Below are 21666 nucleotides of genomic sequence, written 5' to 3' on the forward strand. Positions count from 1 at the left end.
TAGTAAGTGCATTCTGTGAATGCCAAAATAGTAGTAAGTTTAGGATTGAATCTTAAGTACATTCTGTGAATCGGCCCTTATGTGAACTGCCCTGGGTCATGCTTTTTTGATTTTATGGGGGGGGGACCACAATTGCCAAGGCCTGGCCTTATTTCATAAAAAGCAGTAGGATGTCACACAAAAAATGACCAGGCGTTAAACAATGCAGTAGAAGCAGAAGTCTATTGCCTTAATTAGTAGGGTTGGCAAGTATGACATCCTAAGGAAACAGTACTCCATCCCTGCCTACAACAAGCATTGGCATAGCTAACAGGTCTCGCCTTTGAGACCTTATAAGTGCTTAGCTACGCAGCATATAATCCTGAGTGGTGTGCCGCCAGGGATTGAATAGCTAAACAATTACTATGTTTGCCATTCACTTACTGGTACAGCAGGGTGCAAGTGCCTGCAGCAACCACCTTGCAGCGCAGTAATAATTAAAGGGTGTGCCCTTTTAAGTGTCCATCATGCCATGCCTAGAAGGCAGCAGCATTGTCCCAATGGTCATGAAGTTGAAGATCGGGCAGGGGTCTCTTTTGAGGAAGTGGGAGGGAAAGAAATAAGGAGCACAAAAATTGTACACTCATTTTTTTCACTAAATACTGAGAAAAAAATAATCGACGCCTGCATATTTTAGTTGGAAACAAATCTTTTCATATATGTCTACAAACACATCAAGTGTTACATGAGGTTTTTCAAGTGGTGAGATGCGTTGTTGGGGGGGGATTGCAGTTTGCTCTACACAGGACTGTTCAGCTGTGGATTCTTATGGCACTCTGACAGAATGTGCCCTATTTATCGCTCTGCAGATGTGAGCAATGCCTTCTGCGCTACCAAAAAACTGTTAATATGTGACCATCCGGTTCTCTTACAAGTGCCCTTGAGTTCATACAGTCTTTTGAAAACAAAGGGGCAGATTTACAAGCCTCTTGCAACACTTTTACGCCGCTGTTGCGTCACTTTTGTGACACAGCGGCAGTGTAAACCATGCACCATGTTGCGCCTTATTTACATTGTGACGCATCTAGGTTGATGCTTCACGTTGTAAAGCTCTGCGCCACATGAAACCTGTGTCAGGTTTCATGTAGGCGTTCCGGCGCAGGGTGGGCGTTCCGTCGCCGGAACGCCACGTAAAAGTGACGACGCAAAATCTACAAGATTTCACTGAGTCACTTTTACGGCCATGTTGCGTCAAAACCCTGCGTCTGCTTGAAGCAGGCGTAAGGAGTGACACACCATGTTGTGGATAGGCCAGGGCGGAACAGTGCTGGAGTTGCGTTGTGCCTGCGACACAACTCCAGCACTGCGCCAGCCTTACACCGGCAGATGCGACACTCATCTGTTTATCCATGCGCCATGATGCGCCGCATTGTAAATGCGGCGCCTCTGTGGTAGCGCAAGGGTAAACTTGCGTCACACATCTTTCCTGGTGCATCCCTGCTGATGTGCAGGGATGCGCCAGGAAATGTAAATCTGCCCCTCAGTTTTGTGATAGTGGCTTTTAAAAACAAGTCACACCGTGAAATCCTCTGACTCTGTAGTCAGACTTCTTTACCTTGTGTCTGGTGGCAGAGGCATTCCCCAACTGTATTCCTGCAATGGAATTTGTAGCATTCACAAATTAAAGGGCAGTAGCAAGCCAGTTTTGAAACAAAATGCAGAGACATGTTGAACTGAAAAAGTGAAAAAAAGCAAAGGAAGTTTGTTAGCATTAGGGCAATCAGGAGGGACGAGGAGGTACAGAGTTGGTGTGAGTTGCCCTGCCTCGCCGATGTTTGTAAATTTAGTTTATCTAAATTTCAAAGGGCCCACAACAATACCCCAGCCCTTCCAGAGGCTGTTTTGTGCATGTCTGGGGGGTACCCAAGCACTGATAACAAAGCCTGGGGAAAGAACAGGCAAACGCATGGCAATAAACTGGTCACTTACAGCCTTATCACAGATCAAGAGGAAAGACCTTAAATCACCCGAAGGAGATGAAAGAAACCTGGGGGCATATTACCAAGCAATAGCGATAATTATCGCTATTGCTTGGTTAGAGACAAAAATTTACCGCTGAGCTGCGGCGATTTTTACCGCAAATAAACCTTGGTATTACCAAGGTTTATCGCAAATGCAATAAAAATCGGCCGCAATGCATGAATATCGCTGAAAAGTCAGCGATATTCATGCATTACCGAGCTAATGCTCTTAGCCATATTATCCACCTCCCATTGGATAACATGGCTAAGAACTGCTCAGGGCAGGTGTTAGCTTTTGGAGATATTCGCGCTTAGCGCAAATATCTCCAAAAGTTGGTAATAGGAGATAGTGATGTTAGCGACTGTTTTCAGTCGCTAACATCTTGGCACGCCCACTTTGCATGTCATTAGTGATAAATATCACTGACATGCAAAGTGAGGCCCAAGATGGTCGCTATCTGAAACTAGCTGTCGCTAACTGGTGTTAGCGACAGCTAGGTAATAGGGAGGTAATTTTATCTCCGCTTTCTTGGCTTTTAAAGCCAAAAAAGCGGAGATAAACCCCCTTGATATTATGCCCCCAGGTGCCTCTCAAAGCAGCCATCGCCGGCTGCAACCGGGCTTTCTCCTCACTTCTGCCAACAGTGTGTACATCTGGAGAGGTGTCGGCGAAAAAACTAACAACAATAAAAGTTATTGTATAGTATTATACAAATTAAGCGCTGATAAAGTATTTCAAATCTAGCGTCTGCTTCACTCTGAAAGTCCTGCTTTCAGTTAATAATGAAGACGCGAATGGATTGTGCATTTGATGGCAACCAAACGCCTCTACTTTGAAGCTGTTTCACATGAGGCAATTTGTAATGTGTTGGCGAAAAAAGGCTTCCTTTTTAGGTCCCGCGTGGCGTACTGCACACATGCGCAGTCGAGCTTGCGAGATTTTATGTCTCAGAGTGAACTTTACTAGCAAGGGTTAAGCCCAGCCCCTCTTCTCCATTGGCTGGCCTCCTAAACGGTGGCCAGCCATGGGAGAAGAGGTCCGAGTGACGTTCTTCTTTCTCTTTAAGCCCCGTCAGATTGGATTCCTTGACTAACTGCTGAAGTGAAAGTTTCCTTATCTTCTTTATGGGTCCAAATGGCCCCATAAAGAAGATAAGGAACCTTTTACCCCAGCAAGAAGACGGGGCGCCCAGTCTGAAAAGGACGGGGCTTAGAGACAAAAGGCTCGAGGTAATGTCTTGTCCTTCCATCGCTATGCATCCCAGACTGGCATTTGGGATTCCAATGACGTCCCTGAAACAGGCCTCTGTCACACAAGGCGGAAACCTTGGAACGGCTGGAAAAGTCATCCAGGGACCTCTAACAGCACTGCAGTGTCGCGCCACTATACAAACGTAAGACATACAAATATTGCTCACTTCCCATGAGAGGCTTGTGCAGGCCCATTGGCCACTAGAATCCAGACCCTGGCTCTGTGTACCACAACAGAGCCCTGTGTCTACCACTGAAAGCCAGACGCAGGCCCTGGAGCGCCTATGGTCGCAGGCCTCTGTAACAAGCCCCACGGCCCTACCAAAAGAAAGCGGCCTCAGTTATACCGTGCTGCGTGGCCAGCGCACCCAAGCACCTCTGCAACGGGCCTCTGTCACACAACAATAACCGCTGTCATGGGAAATAATTACTGCACTTGGTGTGTGCAGCACACAGGCGGCGATACTTTTTCCATTTTAAACTAGGCTTCACTTTTTAACTTGTGAGTATGAAATAAAATAACCCAGCTGTACAACAGGAAGATAGTTGAAGCCTCTGTGCTGGCGCTGCTTGAAGCAACACAAAACCAATAAAACCACAAAATGTAGAAAGCCTCATGTGTTGAAAACTACAACCCAGTATACACACACATTACCAGACAAAATGATAATAACTTATCTTTAATAGCGTAGTAAATCAGGAAAAGCGTGAAATCAGTTGTCACTCTTTCTCCAATCTAAGGTACGCAGTGTATCGACTTCAGAAGAATGAAAGACAAGTTGACTCTGCCAGCATTCGAGCCTACCCTACAGATTTCACACATATCCCATCAACAAACACATCAACCCTTTCAGATGCCTCACCAATAGAAGGAAATCTTTCAAAATAACTTGGTACATTAATTTCACTGTGTCTGATTTTCTTGCTTTTAATCTGTTACATTTCAAAGGTTCTAAATCTATAGCGCCTACAGGCGATTCCATGGACGGAACTCCGCTACAGAGCAAGCACACTCCGTTTCCTTTTCTATTATGTAGACTATCATGCTGGAGAGCGCTGCGGCATTGTTTCTTGGTATAATTCTTCCATTCTGATAATAAAAACAATAAACCTACTGCTTACCCGGAAAGGCATCTATCTTGCTCTGGTCGCTTGTATTTGCTTGCTCTGCATTTCGAGGCACTGTGGCGCGATAGCCCCGGATCTTTTGGAGGTGGCGTGTCCCCCCTGTGCACGGGGCACAGGAGTGTGGTTGTGGCAGGTGTCTCATAAAGTACGCGCAGATTGAGCCCGGATTACCAGCTCTCAGCGCATTAAAAGCTGCTCCGATGCGCGTGGCATGTGTGAAGGGAGTCCCTGGACACGGGAAGGGGCACGAAGCGCGCGCCCTAAGGTGTGCTGTTGAGGTATTGTGTGCCTGGCTCCTTGAAGGCTAATCCCGCCAGTGCTGATTCGGCATTTCATCCTTCCACGACTGCCAACATGACTAATAAAGTCAGTCGGGTAGGCCGAGCAGCTGTCGATCAACCACTCAGTAACAGCCTGTGTGTGTGGCTGTGTGAGTGGCTCTGTGTGTGTATGTGGCTGTGTGTGTGTGTGTGTGGCTGTGTGTGTGTGTGTGTGTGCGTGTGGCTATGTGTGTGTGTGGCTGTGTGTGTGTGGCTGTGTGTGTGTGGCTCTGTGTCTTTGTGTGTGGCTGTGTGTGTGTGTGGCTCTGTGTCTTTGTGTGTTTGGCTCTGTGTGTGTGGCTCTGTGTGTGTGTGTGCGTGGCTTTGTGTGTGTGTGTGTGTTTGTGGCTCTGTGTGTGTGTGTGGGTGCAAATTCAATAGGTCTTTGCGACAGAATAAGCTATTGTTATTGTAAATGACAATGCCATTTATTTATCTGTTTTCAAATCCAACACATAACTAAAAATGTTGTCATTTACAATGCCAGTAGCTCTAACTTTTGCAAAGGCGAGACCGCTGCATTGTAAATGCTTGTTACCTCATGAATTCCCAGGGCACGAAATATAGATTTCAAGTTGCATTGGGCCGAAGCCAGCGCGCCATCGGAAACACATGCTGCAGCGCGAGGCCTGTATCTTTAAGGGAGGAAGCACTGTGCTTGTTTATCAAAGCTCAGCCAGGTATATATGGTAACAACTTGTGTCAACAGCGTCTCCAAAGGTTTTGGACCACCGGGCTACAAATTGTAAATTATTAGTCAACTGAGCAGTTGTCTGGTGTTTGCAAAGTGTTGTTCTCTGCTCACAGAGTGATTGATGATGAAAGGTTCGGCAATTTTACTTTACTCAAATGAAACGTAAAGTTAAAAAATGAATGTGAGCCAGGGAGACACTAGTCGGACCTGTCTGTGCGAAGTGGACCACCAGTCATGCCAGCTTCAGTCGGTGCCAAGACTTGTACAGGCCTCTCTCTGCGGGTGAGTTCAACACCCACTCTCTTTCCAATGAGTGTTTGTTCCCGACGTTGTAAACCAGACTGATACGCATGCAATATATTTACAAACATGCTTTTAATCTCAGTACTGTATTCTTTGTTATTTAGACGAAGTTTCGGAAATATGCAAATGTCTTTGTGCATGCATTATAAAGGAAGTGTGTACGTGTCTATGTAGATAATATTTAAGCTTTTACTAAGCAACGTTATACTACGCACCAGATAGGGCACAGTAGTCTCGGTATGTAAAGTTATTTATATAAATGCCAGTCTGCTGTATCCTACAAATGTACCAGGGCAGGCTGCCCTCCCCTCACCCCACGGAGCGGGCTTCAAGAATGCACAGAGGTGTAACTTTCACCCAGATTCCTTTCGGCCACAAGGCCTAGCCATGCCGACATTAGGCCAGATCACTCTGTGCTTCTAAGGTTGGCACTGTCCACCCCAACTGCAGGCAAGACTGAACGCGAACCCGCGGCCGCCTCACCCGTGTGCACATGTATAGACATCACTTGCACATGCTGGTAGACTGCAGGGCAGAGGCACTGCTCCCTTCCGGGCACTAAGCGCTAGATGGGCATATTGTAAGTGCCCGGGGAGGGTTGCCAACTTTGGGGACAGGGAGTACCACAGACGGAAGCACTTGGGCATTGCCCTACCACAGTAGCAACCGCGAGATTGAACACAATAGATAGGCTTTGTTGTCAGTGGGGAAAGTGCACACAGTGAAGGACCAGGTTTTAGAACCTAGCGGCGTCAGGGAAAACGCCCGATGCCTTCGAGTTCCCCTGCCTCGGCAAACAGAGACACCCGACGCTTCTTGATGACGTCAAAGATTTGATTTGAATAAAATTTATATTGCGCAGACAATAAGCCGAAGGCATCGAGGCGCCTAACAAAGCATATCATAAACCTAAGCATGACACCATTACAGATAAGCCTGCACAAAGAGATGCGTCTTCAGAGCACTTCTGAATGCCTGGAGAGTGGGTAGGGATCTTAATTCCAGTGGGAGGGCATTCCACCACTTGGGCGCCGAGGTGGAAAAAGCCCTGTCACCCCATTTAGCTCTTCTGAATCGAGGGGCTGACAGAAGGAGTCTACTAGAGGAGCGCAAATCCCTAGAGGGAATATAGAGGGACAAAATAGATCCTACACCAGTGGGACTGTTTTAGCAAGAGCCCTATAGGTCATACATAGGGTCTTGAAGTGGATACGGTCATCAACAGGGAGCCAGTGTAACAGCTTTCTGGCCGCTGTAGCTGAGGCACGTTTGGGGAGATCCAGGACAAACCTGGCAGCAGCGTTCTGGACTACCTGCAAGCGCTGAAGTAGACTTTTATTCAGTCCGGCATACAGGAGCCAATGAGGGCAACTGCAAGCTGTTTCCTTGCCTGCAGTGATAAGTAGTGCCTAATCCTTCTCAGAATGTGGATAATGCCCCAACAGGTAGAGATGGTTCTGCTAACCTGTTTACCCAAGTTTAGGGCAAGATCAATCATGACCCCAAGATTTTTAGCAGAGGAGGTAGGGGTGGGGCAAACTCCTAATGAGTCTGGCCACCAACAGGATGACCATACGTCATCTTTCCCTCCAAACACCATCACCTCCGTCTTCTCTCCATTCAGTTTCAATGAATTATGGATCATCCATTGTCCGACTGCCTCCATACAAGATCTAAAATTGGAGGCAGTCGGGGCGCCTGACTGGGAGAGAGAGACTAGGATCTGGGTGTCATCCGCATAGGATACTATCTCCATCCCATAAGATCTGATGAGCCTGGCAAGTGGGGTCACATAGATGTTGAATAGGGTCGGACTAAGAGCCGACCCCTGGGGGACCCCACATTGCACAGGCAGGGATGGAGATAGATACTCCCCCAACTTCACTCTTTGCTCTCATTGATTGAGGAAAGAGGTGAGTAGATCTAGAGCTGCACCCTGAACCCCAACCTCCCTCAGCCGAGCTGTTAACACTGAGGGAGAGAGGGTATCGAAGGCCGCCGTCAGATCCAGAAGGATCAGGAGGGTGGTCTGGCCCCCATTGACATGCTTGCGGATATTATCCAACACTATGGTGAGGGCCGACTCGGTGCTGTGTTCCCTCCTGAAACCATGTTGGGAAGAGTCAAGACAGCCCGAGCTCTCTACAAATGCTGCAAGATGCTTGTTAAGATGTGCTTCTAGCATCTTTGCTGGAGCTGGAAGCAATGATATGGGCCGAATTTTTTTTATAACCGCAGGATCCAAAGAGGCCTTTTTAAGTAATGGTTTTACCACCGCGTTTTTCCATTGGGTGGGAAAAAGGCCCTCCCTCATGGCTCTATTCATAATATCAACCAGAGGGGGCAGGAGAGTATCCCTACACTGTTTGAGGATCCTGAGAGGGCATACATCCAGGGGGGAGCCAGATTTAGTTTTATTGAGGAGACTATCCAGATCCTCTAGAGAGAGAGGGGGAAAAGAGTCTAAAGTTCCCAAAGGAAGTATTTCTGCAGGGGCATGGTCCATAGTCCCCAGAGCAGGGTGCCTCCTAATAAGAGATCTTTGCAGCTCCAAGGCAGAGTAAATATCTAATATTTTTGCCTGGAAGAAAGAGGCAATATTATTGCACAGCTCTTGGGATGCTACTACGGGATCTGGGGTTTGGAGGATTATAAGGGAGTCCACTACCCTAAAGAGCTCTTTAGGAGAGGTCAGTGAGGTTGTCAAGGCCGTAAAATGCTCTTGTTTGGCCTTTATGATTTCAGCCTTATATTTCCCCAGCAGGGTCTTATGAGCTTCCTTATCCTTTAGATCCCACCCAGAGTGCCATAGTCGCTCCCGCCTCCTTACTTCTTGTCTAAGGAGTCTAAGATGTTCCGAGAACCAGGGGGCTGAGGGCCTTTTTCTGGCTCGGTGGCATAGTTGGATGGGGGCTAATTCATCCAGTGCCTCAGTCACTGTTTTTTCAAACTGTAGGACTGCTGTAGTGACACTTTCCCCTTAAAGTGAGGACAGATTAAGTGCCCACGGGGTAAAGGAGCTATTTGAGATGTTCTTGAAATTTCGGCGACGTTCCTTTTTGTTCGGGATATTTTTGGGCGTTTGAATGAGCGGGCAGACTAGCTTAAATGGGACGGCCAGATGGTCCGTCCATGACAGAGGGATAGGGTCCTTGATCATCAGCCTCTCGTCATTGGAAAAGATTCCGTCGAGCGTGTGGCCTGCTCGATGAGTGGCCCCTTTAACCAGTTGGGCAAATCCACAGGCTGACATGGCATCAAGCAAGGAGATAGTATCCTTGATGTCGTGCCTCTCCAAATGAAAATTAAAGTCACCCAGGACTGTGAAATCTTTCCGACCAAAATAGGGTTCTACGACGTGAAGAAGCCGTTGTCCAAAATCAGTACGTGAGCCAGGAGGGCGATATGCCAGGATTCCGTTGAAGAAGGCTCTATGGCCACTTTTTATGGAGAAGAATAGGGCTTGGAAGCTGTCTGTGGGGTCAGTGATAGAGGCAGTGTGGCAATGAAAGTGATCCCTATAAAGAATTGCTAACCCTCCTCCCACCCGGTTCAGTCTATCTTGACGAGCCAGGCAATATCCTTCTGGGACAGCTTCAATAAGATCTGGACTGGAGGAGTCCTTTGCCCAAGTTTCCGTAACAAAAACCAGGGAAGGCTTCCTGTCTGATACAAATTCCCTAAACATGATGTTATTTTTAATAAGCAAGCGGGCATTAAGGAGGATACAATCTTCCTCAAATGTCCTGGCTCTGGCGGAAGTGGATAGTTTAGGCAAAGTTTATTGGCTGCAACCAGGAACAGAGGTCTACGAAGCACACATAGGTGGTTCGCTGGAGACTGCACAATTTCAATGAGCGGAGCATGGTGTTTTATGCCAAAAATCACATTCCAAAGGTGGCATCAGTTACACACAAACTAGCCAATCACGGGGTGACATTTCAAACATATTGCATGACGACAATCCCCTTTTCCGTTGTCCAGCCCACCAGAAATGACCAAGCACATTCCAATATCCTGTCGGATCAGGCCGGACAAACCCATCATAAAACCTCAACCCAAATCAGTAATCATGTCGTAAAGGAAGGAGCAGAAACAGATTGGAAGCAAGATAGAAAGATGGGTGCAGTGTGCTGTAAACTTCGGCATGTCCTGCTCTTTGATCTTTATCTGACCAGCTGCTTAACAAGGAACTGGCTCAGCGAGGTCAGCCTCAGGCAAGGGAGTCAGTTCGGCCAGGTCATTCAGAAGTCTGCTAAGGTGTACGTGTCTCAAGGACTCGTTCAGCCGTAGTCATCGGCCTATGTGAGGGCAACCACACAAAATGGCTGCCGCACACAAAATGGAACCCGAAGGTTCAAACGAAATCCCTAAATACATAGTCAAGTCAAGTCAAGTCATAAAATTTGTATAGCGCACTACATACCCAGAGGGTTTCAAGGCGCTTAGGAAGGGGAGGAGGATTATTTGTCAAATATCCATGTTTTAAGCTGCTTTCTGAACGCTAGGTGGTTCTGGGTGAGGCGAAGGTAAGCGGGGAGTGAGTTCCATGTTTTAGCAGCCAGGTATGAAAAGGATCTGCCTCCCATGGTGGTCTTGTTGATGCGAGGTACAGTGGCGAAGGCTTGGCTGGAAGAACGTAGTTGGCGGGAGGGGGTGTAGAAGGACAGTCGAGAGTTGAGGCAATCTGGTCCGATGTCGTAGAGTGATTTGTGTGCGTGGGTAAGCAGTCGGAAAGTGATCCTTTTATTGACGGGTAGCCAGTGGAGGTCTTTAAGGTGACCAGAGATGTGTTCGTTGCGTGGGATGTCTAATATGAGCCTGGCTGAGGCGTTTTGGATTCGTTGGAGTTTCTTCTGGAGTTTAGCGGTGGTACCTGCGTAGAGGGTGTTTCCATAGTCCAGTCGGCTCGTGACCAGAGCGTGGGTGACTGTTTTCCTTGTTTCGGAGGGGATCCAGAGAAAAGTTTTTCTGAGCATGCGAAGAATGTTGAAGCAGGAAGAGGATACGGCGCTAACTTGTCTGTTCATTGAGAGTGAAGAATCCAGGATGACGCCAAGGTTCCGTGCGTGGTCTGTCGGGATGGGTGCTTTTCCGAGGGCTTTCGGCCACCAGGAGTCGTCCCAAGCAGAGGGGGATGTGCCTAAGATGAGGACTTCTGTTTTGTCTGAGTTCAGTTTCAGACGGCTTTGTTTCATCCATTCGGCAACTTCTTTCATTCCTTCGTGTAGGTTAGTTTTGGCGGTGCTGGGGTCATTGGTGAGAGAAAGGATCAGTTGAGTGTCGTCCGCGTAAGAGATGATGTTGAGGTTGTGTTGGCGTGCGATGGCCGCGAGGGGGCTCATGTATACGTTGAAGAGGGTGGGACTGAGTGAGGATCCTTGAGGTACGCCGCAGATGACTTTAGAGGCCTCGGACTTGAATGGAGGAAGGCGGACTCTCTGGGTTCTTCCGGTGAGGAACGAGGTGATCCATTCAAGTGCTTTTCCTTGGATACCGATGTTATTGAGGCGTTGTAGAAGGGTGCTGTGGCAGACTGTATCGAATGCTGCAGAGAGGTCGAGGAGGATGAGGGCGACTGTGTCTCCATTGTCCAGTAGAGTTCGAATGTCGTCAGTTGCTGCGATGAGGGCGGTCTCAGTGCTGTGTTTTGCTCGGAAGCCAGATTGTGAGGGGTCGAGGGATTTGTTGGCTTCGAGGAAGGCGGCAAACTGGTTGTTGACGGCTTTCTCGATGACTTTGGCCGGGAATGGAAGAAGCGAGATGGGGCGGTAATTTTTGAGTTCGGTGGGGTCCGCTGTTGGTTTTTTCAGAAGGGCGGTGAGTTCAGCGTGTTTCCAGTCTTCTGGGAAGGTAGCGGAGTTGAGGGAGCAGTTGATGACGTCTCGGAGGTGCGGTGCTATGACGGAGTCTGCTTTGTTGAAGATGTGGTGAGGGCATGGGTCTGTGGGGGATCCTGAGTGGATGGAGTTCATCAGGCGGATGGTGTCCTCAGTTGAGATTGGGTTCCAGGCGTTAAGGGTGTTCACGGGGGGAAGATGGTCAGCAGATGGTAGGGTGGGTTGGTTTCCGGGTTGGTTGTCAAAGCTGTTGTGGATGTCTGCAATCTTGTTGTGGAAAAAAAGAGGCTAGGGAGTCGCAGAGGGTTTGAGAGGGGGTGATGTCGTTGGAGTTGGCCGAGGGATTGGAAAATTCCTTGACGATGTTGAAAAGTTCCTTGCTGTTGTGGGCGTTGTTGTCAAGTCGATCCTTGAGTGCTGTTTTCTTGGCTTTTCGGATCAGTTGGTGGTGAGTGCGGGTGGCGCTTTTGAAGGCGTCCTTGGTGCTGGTGGTTGGGTCTTTTTTCCAGGCCTTTTCAAGGGAGCGGCAGAGTTTCTTGGACTTCTTGAGATCATCGTTGAACCATGAGGCTTTCTTGCTGCCAGGTTTGCTTTGACGTTTTTTCAGTGGAGCTAAGGTGTCGGCGGTGTTGGATAGCCATCGGGTGAGGTTGGCGGCGGCTTCGTTGGCGTTAGAAGAGAGGGCTGGGGAGTTTCGAAGAAGCGATGCGGAGATTTAGTCCGTGGTGATTTTGTTCCAGTTTCTTTGCAGGGTAGGTTGGGAGTGGTTGATGGGTTTCGGCTTGTTGTAGGTGAAGTGAACGCAGCTGTGGTCGGTCCATAGGAGATCCGTAGTGTGGCTGAAGGAGACATGATTGCTGGACGTGAAGATGGGGTCGAGTGTGTGACCTGCGATGTGGGTGGGGGAAGTGACTAGTTGTTTAAGTCCGAGGTTGGCGAGGTTGTCCACGAGGGTGGCGGTGTTGTGGTCGTTTATCTTTTCAAGGTGAAAGTTGAGGTCTCCCAGAAGAATATAGTCTTTGGAGGGGAGCGCGTGTGGAGAGATGAAGTCCGTGATGTCTTCACTGAATTTTGCGCGGGGTCCTGGTGGTCTGTAGAGGAGAGTGCCTCTGAGTGTTGTTTTGGGGTCGATGTGGATCTGGAAGTGAAGGTGTTCGGAGTTGGCGAGGTTGGCGTCAGAGCTGGTTGAGATGCGGATAGATTTCTTATGGACGATAGCGATTCCTCCTCCTGTGTGGCTGGTACGGTCTTTGCGGGTGATCTTATAGTCTTCAGGGATGGCAATGGTGATGTCTGGTGCGGAGGAAGCATTCATCCATGTTTCCGTAAGGAAGGCGACGTCTGGAGAGAAGGTGTCTAGTAGGTTCCATAGGTCAATGGCGTGCCTGTGCACCGATCGGGTGTTGAGAAGGATGCATTGTAGGTGGTTGGGGTCGGGAATCTGTGGTGTGGTCGTAGCGGAGATGTTGTCGGTGCCGCTGAATTTGCAGGAGTGGCAGGAGAAAGGTCCATGGGTGTGTCCGGGAGCGGCTTGGACGCAGTTGGGGGTGCGACCGGGGTCTAGGGCTAGGAGGGTGGCGGCATCATAGGTAATGCGGGAGGGCTGGGGAGCGCGAGGGGCAGGGGGTCTGGCGCTGGGCGCGGTCCAGGCGCGGACGGGCGTAGACGGGCTTACCTTTGGCGCACCTTCGGCGCGGATTGGGCGCGGTCGCTGCGCGTAAACGCTGCGCGCTTGGGCTGCTGTCATATATGGATGGTGGGAAGGGGGAGGGGCGAGGGCGGCTCGGCTGGGAGGCGGGGCGGGCTCGGGTCAACATGAAGCACAACAACAACAGCTACAAAATGGAGGGGGGAGTCGAGCAGGGCGCTGGGGGGTATCGCGCTATGACTTTGGCAATAAAACAATGGTGCATAGTGCATAGTGTTCACATTGATCGATTAATGCGAAAACACTCGTACATACCACACTCATAATTTGCGGTCCGCTGATACCAAAATCATCTAATTCCGACGACCTTTATGGAACGGGTTCGGAACCACTGAACCACAGACCCTCAAACTACGGAACTACAACAGGACAGGACATGCAGGACAGTGCACAGAGGTGGTGCATTCATGGAAGTGCACACAGGATGTGCACACAGGACAGTACATATATGACAGTGCAAAGAGGTGGTGCATTCAGAGCAGTGCACGCAGGATCGTGCACACAGGAAGGATGGTTCTCTGGTTGCGCGCTGGCATCAGCGCTTAATTTGTGCAGGAGCTTTCAGGTGCTAAGCACCTGCACTTCCTTTAACTCGGCCGGGGCTATTGAATTTTTCTCCCCAGTGAGATGAGCCCAACATTCATTAAAAAGAAATGTACCTACCTGTTCTGTGTCCTGTGTCGTATTCCTTCCTGCAGGATGGCCCACCCATGTCCAGGCTGATGACTGCATCACATTAGTGATGTCAGTAGTGCATGCCTGCCTTTAAAGGAGCATTTTCTTTCGCATTGGTTAATTATAACAGTTGTGGGCGGGCTGATGGGTAAGCTGCGGGCAAGGCAAACTGGGTCCTGGAAAGTTCCGGTCTCAGCAATAAACATAGTACGGCATTGTTGAAGTAATAAAAAAGTGCGTAGCTGCTTGCTGTTAACAACTGGCATGCACTGAAATTAAAACCCAGCAGAAGCAGGCCATAAATGATTCTTTTTGACTTGTCATTTGCATTGCATGCTGATGCTCTTGGCCTGGGCCGGGGGCCCACCAAAACACATTATTTGCCAGCAATTTGATGGAGCCAGTGCCAAGGAGACTGCTGGTCAACGTTAAGAGAGTTGTAGATAGTACTACAACAAGTCACTATTAATTAATCTGGAACAGATTTTCAATTGTGTTTCCTCTTCACCAATTTCTTTGCAGCAAATAAATGTATAAGTTGCCTGTCAACTCTGCTTTTTCTAGCTCAGCACCTCATGACTCAAAGGATCCTTTCCTCTGCCACACCTGACCTCCTAATTTATGGGTTACCAGAGTAAATTGCCCATGCCTCTGCTTTTCCGCATATGTAAACTGCCATGTTTTTCTTTTTGCAGAATCTGCAAATGAAAAAGGGCAGGTTACAGCACTTGTCTGCAGCTGCAGTACAAGTTTTAGGCAGAACCCAGTGACACAAGTATGGACAAAAGTTCCTGCAGGTTATCTATGTTCGTGTTTCTAGTGCAAATTGGTCCACTGTAGGACCCCTGGCTCTAGCATCTCCATTCTTGTAGTAACCTTAGATGTAGATCACACAGTTGAATGATTATCAGACAGGCCTTGTGTGTGAACACTCACAGATATTTTAAATTTGCACATTTGTCTCAAAGGCCCGGACTGTGCCATGTTTCATGTGGCAGTTTCCATCTGCACTGCTTCCCCGCCAACACAAGGCAACATCAAATGAATACTACACTCTTCAGGGAAGCTGCTTGGAGAACCTCCAGGCTCCATGGCTCATCGCGACTGATGGAGTTAAAATTAGATTGACTTTTTCCAAAAACAAGGGGTAGTTTCACATTGAAAATTTTTTCTTTTGAGCTTGAAACGAATTAAAACATCATAATGTAAACAATGCACGGTATAATATTTGTGTTTTGGCCCCAAAAAAAAATACCACTATCACTCTCGCACACACATTTTTCGCACATACTTTGTACCCCTTTCACTTAATTTACACTAGCCCATCCACTGTTATCTTTTGGCTGCCTGGCCACTTCATCGTTCGGCAAAGGGATGAATTAGCACTGTTTCTGTTTGAAGTAATTTGTAGCTGCTTAACTCGGGAATTTTTCAGGAGGCTGGAAGGGAGAGGGTTGGTTTGCTGTTGCCTTGAACATTCATTGCCACTTTTTTTCACAGTTTACCCGGTTTAAAGCTTGAATGGTTAGAGGAGACTCGAAATGTTTTGTTTATGTCCATATGGAGGAATGCTAAACAAAACCGGACATTGCATGGTGATAAACAACGTAGAGGACCTCATTAAGCAGGAAATTAAATATGAACAGCAATCGCAAAAAGAGCTCAACCGCAGCTTTTGTCTATGAGGTATTGGTGTGGCTCACCTAAAAATCATATATTGTATAAATATTATATATAATATCACAATGAAGCACGTCTTGTTCTCTGTGGTAGGGCCAAGGCTGCTGCTGTATTTATTTATTTATTTACGAAATTTTTATAGCGCAACAAATACCCTGGGGTGTCTCGGCGCTTGTGGAGCTACTAGAAATCAGCCATTAACTTACTGGTTGAATAACCACGTTTTTAAGAGCCTGCGAAAGCTCATCAGGTTCGGGGCGGTTTTAATATCCAGTGGCAAGAGATTCCAAAGTTTTGGAGTAGCCACCAGAAAACGTCTGTCTCCCCAGGTGGCAGTTCTTGTACGCGGTACAGGAAGGAGACAGATGTTAGCCGATCTTAGTTGCCTCTTGGGGGTATACAGCTGAAAGGCTTCTGTGAGAAACCTGGGTCCAACGCCATGTACTGCCTTATAGGCAATGCAGAGGGCCTTGAATTTGATACGGTTCTCGACTCTCCGCCAGTGGAGATGACGAATGGCAGGAGTGGTGGGCTTGCGGCGAGGAATGTTAAGGAGAATCCTTGCAGCCGCATTCTGAATAAACTGCAACTTCATTAGGACACGCTTTTGTGTGTTTAAAAAGAGAGCGTTCCCATAGTCTATTTTTGAGAAAACTAAGGTGGAGACCAGGGTCTTCCCAGCTGAGGTGGGGAGGTAAGGCAGTAGTTTCTTAATTTTTTTCAAAATGAAGAATGCTGAAGAAACAACCTTGTTTGTGTGGAGGTCAAAGGACAGTTTACTGTCAAAAATCACTCCCAGGTTTCTGGCCTTTTCTACTGGGACAGGTGGAGGGCCCAGCCTTTCAGGCCACCAGATAGAAGACCATTCAGGAGAGAGCCTGCCGAAGGTCATGATCTCGGTCTTGTCCGAGTTAAGCCTCAAACAGTTCGAGGCCATCCAAGTGCTGACCTCGAGCATGGCTCTCTGGAAGTTGGCTGCCACAATAGGGCCATCTCTGTGGATTGCCAGAACCAGCTGGGTATCATCTGCGTAGGATGTAAGCCGTACCCCATGGGCCTTTATTACCCTCGCTAAGTCCGCTACATAGATGTTGAATAGCATAGGACTTAGCGAGGAGCCCTGTGGGACTCCACAAGGGAGTGCAGAGATAGGGGAGTAGAAATCTCCCAGCCTCACTGTCTGGGTACGGTTTTCCAGGAAAGATGAAATAAGGTCCCTGGCCATACCATTTATCCCCAGGGCTGTGACACGGTCGACCAGAGTAACATGGTCGACCGTGTCAAAGGCTGCAGACAGATCCAAAAGGATCAGGACAGCCGCCCCTCCCTGGTCCATGATAGCCCTGATCTCATCTGAGGCCTTTATCAAGGCGGTCTCTGTTCCATGCCCTTTCCTGAACCCAAACTGCGTTTCGTCGAGGAGTTGGTAAGCCTCGACGAACTCTGAGAGTTGTTTATTCATCAGAGATTCGCATATTTTGGCAGGAAAGGGCAGACACGCAATGGATCTGTAACTGGCCACAGCTGTAGGGTCCAGGGAAGTTTTTTTTCAGAAGGGGTTTGATCACAGCCTTCTTCCAAGGACTGGGGTATTGACCTGTCTGGAATGCAGTGTTGCAAATTTCCATGAGTGGACGCGAAATCACTTCAGTGAGTTTTGCCATCACGGAAGGAGGACAAGGGTCCAAAGGTGAGCCAGACTTAGTGATGGAAATGAGTCTGATAACATTGTCTTGTGTGGTGGGCGTAAAACAGGGAAAGCGATCATGATTATGATCAAAAATTACTTCTTCCTCATTACAGACTCTATGTTTAGTCCTGGTGTCCCCTTCGAAAGAGGAATATATATCAGCCACCTTTGTGGTAAAGAATGTAGAGAGATCATTGCAGAAGGTCTGTGAGGGTTCGACCCCCGGTCCCGTAGAGGGAGTGGACAGAGTCGTAACGACAGAAAACAGCTCTCTAGCAGAATTTGTGGCATTCTCTATTTGTGCACAGAAGAAAACAGTTTTTCGGGCAGTAATCGCCTTTTTATATATTGTGAGGGCGTCTTTATAGGTTTGTTTGGCTATGGGGCAGTAGACTTTCCTCCAGCGCCTTTCTAGGTTCCTGCAGTGTTGCAGGTGGAGTCTAAGATCTTCAGTATACCAAGCGGCCGACGGAGATGCTCTATTAGGTCTCGTGAGTTTCTCCGGGGCCACTTGATCAGCGGCACTCCGAATCCAATCCTGGAATTCAGAGGCTGATAGTGCAGGAATATCTCCTCCCTGCAGGCAGGAAGAGGTCAAGAAATCTAACATCTGAGGAATATCCGCGTTCTTCCAGGCTCGAGTCCCAATCCTGGTTCGTGGCCTGGGGGGAGGAAGATTTGTAGTCCGGATATATAACTCAAATATAATGGCCCTATGGTCTGACCACGTGATAGGAATGATGTCCAGTACAGAAATATCAGGATTATTGGTGAACAGACCATCTAGGGTATGTCCTGCCTGATGTGTGATGCCCTTAACCAATTGATGCAATCCCAAATTTGAGAGATCAGCAGTGAGTTGGATAGTGTCAAGGTTGTCCTGCTCTTCCAAATAGAAGTTAAAGTCTACCAATATCATATATTTATCAGAACTTATAATATGGTCATTAAAGTCTGAAAATGTGGAGAGAAAAGGGTTTCGGGGACCAGGAGGTCGGTATAATAACATTCCTTTCAAGGCTTGTTTAGAACTAATGCTGATAGCAAAGGTAGCTGCTTCACAATTGGCGGAGTTGATGGGGTCAAAAGTGGTCCGGTATTTATCCTTATAGATAATAGCGAGTCCGCCACCTCTTCCTATGGGTCTGTCATGTCTGGCTACACTATATCCATCAGGGGTTGCAGCGCAAAAGTCTGGCCCTGTCCCGGCATCTGCCCAGGTTTCAGTGGCAAATAGTAAATCCAGGTCATGGGCGAGAATAAACTCGCTAATCTGGAGACTGTGGGATGGAAGAGAGCGCGTATTAATAAGCGCAGCTCGACAGCTATGAGAGAAAGCGTTATCCAGAGCATATGACGGGATGTAGTTAGAGTCTACATGGACTGATAAATGAGATTGTGGAAGTTGGTAGCTACACCCCGGACACGGGGGGGGACAGACGCCCGCCGCAGCGGAGAGAGGTGTCGAGATGCAGTCTTGATGTACATTACCATGGTTCAGCTTTCTTAATTGCGGAGGAGAATAGCGCAGTCGAGGACCAGGGGTTGTGGCCCTGGGCCGAGTCCGGTCGCGGACGGGCGCAGACGGGCTTGGCTTAGGCGCGGCTTCGGCACGCGCCCGCTGCGCCAGCCCGCTGCGCCATCTGGACATGGTGTCAATTATATAGGACGTGAGGAGGGTGGGAGGCCGGCACGACTAGAGCGCAGCCCCAGCCCACACCAAAGATGGCGCCCGCCGCCGCCTACACCGAGTGAGAGAAATCGGCTGGGCGAGGCAGGAGAAGTGAATATGAAGCATGAGGAGGGGTATTCAGGGTGCAGCGGTTGTGAGACATAACGTTATGATCGGATATTGCGACAATGAGCCTGTGTTCCTGCAAGTGGATTGCATTGATTGATGCTTCTGTTTCGGAGAGTCAGGTCTGGTTGCAGCTAGGGAGAAGGGGTGGGGTAGTCAGGTGTGTATATAAGTGACATTCCAGAATAAGCATAATCAGAATGGAACAGCAGGGCTTTAATTTCAGAGTTTACCCGGGTCCTCTCGCTGCAGCACTGGACTCCAGGTAGGAGCTCTGTCCTTCGCATGGCTCTCTACCCACTGCTGAGCACCTGCAGGGGTTCTGCAAGTCAGATCCTGACAGCATGTGTATACATGAGCTAATGGGGCCTTGATGGGTTTCCTTTGGGCTTGGGTCGTGGATGTGAGATGTCATGGGTGTGTGGTGCTCAGTCTTCCACCTCTCTGGGTGGATGTGTGGTGTTTTTAGACTTACACCCTTGTGGGTGACAGGCACCTCTTGAGGCTCTTGCTGTGCCACAGCTTGGCCCATCTGTGCTTCGATGACACATGGCTAGTGACTGACCCTCAGGCACAGGTGCACAGTACAGGGTATAGACTGTCCTGTAGTGCGTCCTTATGGCAATACACATGGCTCATTTCCTTAACTTTCAACCTGTAGATTTTGGTCAAACCCTTGTTATGTCATGTTCAGTAATTCTAGTTCTGGGTGTGGGTGGGTGGAGCCAATAGAGGAAGTGTGTTGGGTCAGTGGAGTGAGTGGGTGCAGCCAGGGGTGTGTGGGTGTGGCCTCCTTAAAAATCTGAGCACCTGCACTTCATATTTTCCAAATTAGGCACTGGCTGGCATCCTTTACCGAGGAATTAAATCACTGAGCTCGGCGGCTCGTGCTTTAGAAAGCAGCGCGCGCTGCTCGGTGGAATGTCAGCCGGGTTGCTAGTAGTAACAAGGGGAGGGAGGGTGAAGCAAGCAGCGGGTGTGTAGGTGTGACGAAGGTCAGACTGTGACACTTCTGTCACAACCACTCTACTTCTGCTGAGAATTGTAAGAAACTAGAGACTGCATGGAAATTACTGGGACAAAATGCAATTTAATGTGAAGACGCGTGCGTTCCACACATCTTTGAAAGTGAATTTTGTGTAGCATTTATCGAGTGATGCTGTGTGTGGGGCATGCATGAGCTAATAGGCACTGATAAGGAATGCCACAAAACAAATAGCTATTAGTTCAGTTACTGGCTCAATTTTTTTTTGTAATACGGGAAAACACAGCGTGAACCCAAAGACCAGTGCAAATATGAAAGCAGTTTTAATTTCAGCTGTAAAACTTTAAACTATTTTATTTCATTAGTATAGTACTAAATTAGCGTACATGAGCAGGGTACCGTCCCACTGCAAGCCAATAAAATCAATAATAAAAAATAATACTAAAGTACTAAAAATAAAAAAATGGCCAGACCTCGCAGAAAATAAAAAATGAAATACAATTCCATCCTGTGTAATACAAGAAGCTCAAGCAAAAAGGAGACTGAGAGGGCAGAGCGAGTGTGTGGCCGGAGGAGAGAGCCGCTTGCGTACTTGTGAGAGCAGTCTTCACTTTTCAAGCCCTGCATTCGTGCTTGTGGCCCGCCGCTGCTCGCTCCCGCAAGGTGGATGCCCCCAAAATCACGAGTGCAGTGCTTGAAAATGAGCAGAGCGATGCCTAAATGCCCTCCTGTGCAGCACATGCGTGCTGCGTAGGCAAGACCTAAAAAGGATAAATACAAATGTGTGTGCTCAGGGCTATAAAACTCTACAAAATTCCATTTACAGCTGCCATTGTAATGCCCGGTGACAGCAAAGATCTATGACACACACAGATAGACATACACACAAACATATAATTCCTGTAAATTATATGTTTACAGGAATTATATTACATAAATATTGCCTGCCAGCAGACCTCTAAACTGGGTATGTTATGCTAAAAATACTTGGGGTTAGAAATATCTGGGGTTAATGCCATAAATGTAGTACATCTTTATCTGTTGAAGGAACTACAACACAGTCAGTTTTCGACAGAGGTGTTAAAAAGGCTATGTCCTTCTCTGAGGCAAACTGCATTGAACAACATTCTGGCACATGTTCAGGTGGCAGTATTTTGGGGCCTAATTACAAAGGCATTCTGGATAAGGTAAAGCAGTACTCTTGTAGTACTCTATTAGGGACTCTAGCCTACTTTTGCGACAACTAAAATGTAAATAAAATGTGAATATTTGGGCTGTATTCATATACATGTGTTAGAAATAGAAAAAACTATGGCATCTTTACATTTTTGGTAACAGGGAGTTTGATGTTTCAGGGCTAATTCACAAAGTAATGTAAGAGGGCAAAAAAGAAAATTCCTGTGGTACTACTCCTACATGCTTCTGTGACTCTTGTCTATGTTCTGTGGGGGATCCATTTATAGTATGTTCTAGTGTGTCAAAACAGGGTATGCTTTTAGCCAGGTCTTAACTTTGTCAAACATAATCTGAAATGCAGATTCCCATCCTCATTTAAACTGCCAAACTACAAACATTTATAATTAGCTTCATGGAG

The 21666-nt window shown here is 47.9% G+C and overlaps 1 protein-coding gene across 2 annotated transcripts in view; it reads right to left on the reverse strand.

Moving 5' to 3' along the window:
* LOC147734740 (aldo-keto reductase family 1 member B1-like) overlaps positions 1 to 21666 on the reverse strand; it is a 293902-nt gene that overhangs the window by 213695 nt on the left and 58541 nt on the right. The gene's annotated exons all lie outside the window — the stretch shown is intronic.

Source organism: Lissotriton vulgaris, chromosome 1_2 (genome assembly GCF_964263255.1).
Source record: "Lissotriton vulgaris chromosome 1_2, aLisVul1.2, whole genome shotgun sequence".
Classification (NCBI taxonomy): Eukaryota; Metazoa; Chordata; class Amphibia; order Caudata; family Salamandridae; genus Lissotriton; species Lissotriton vulgaris.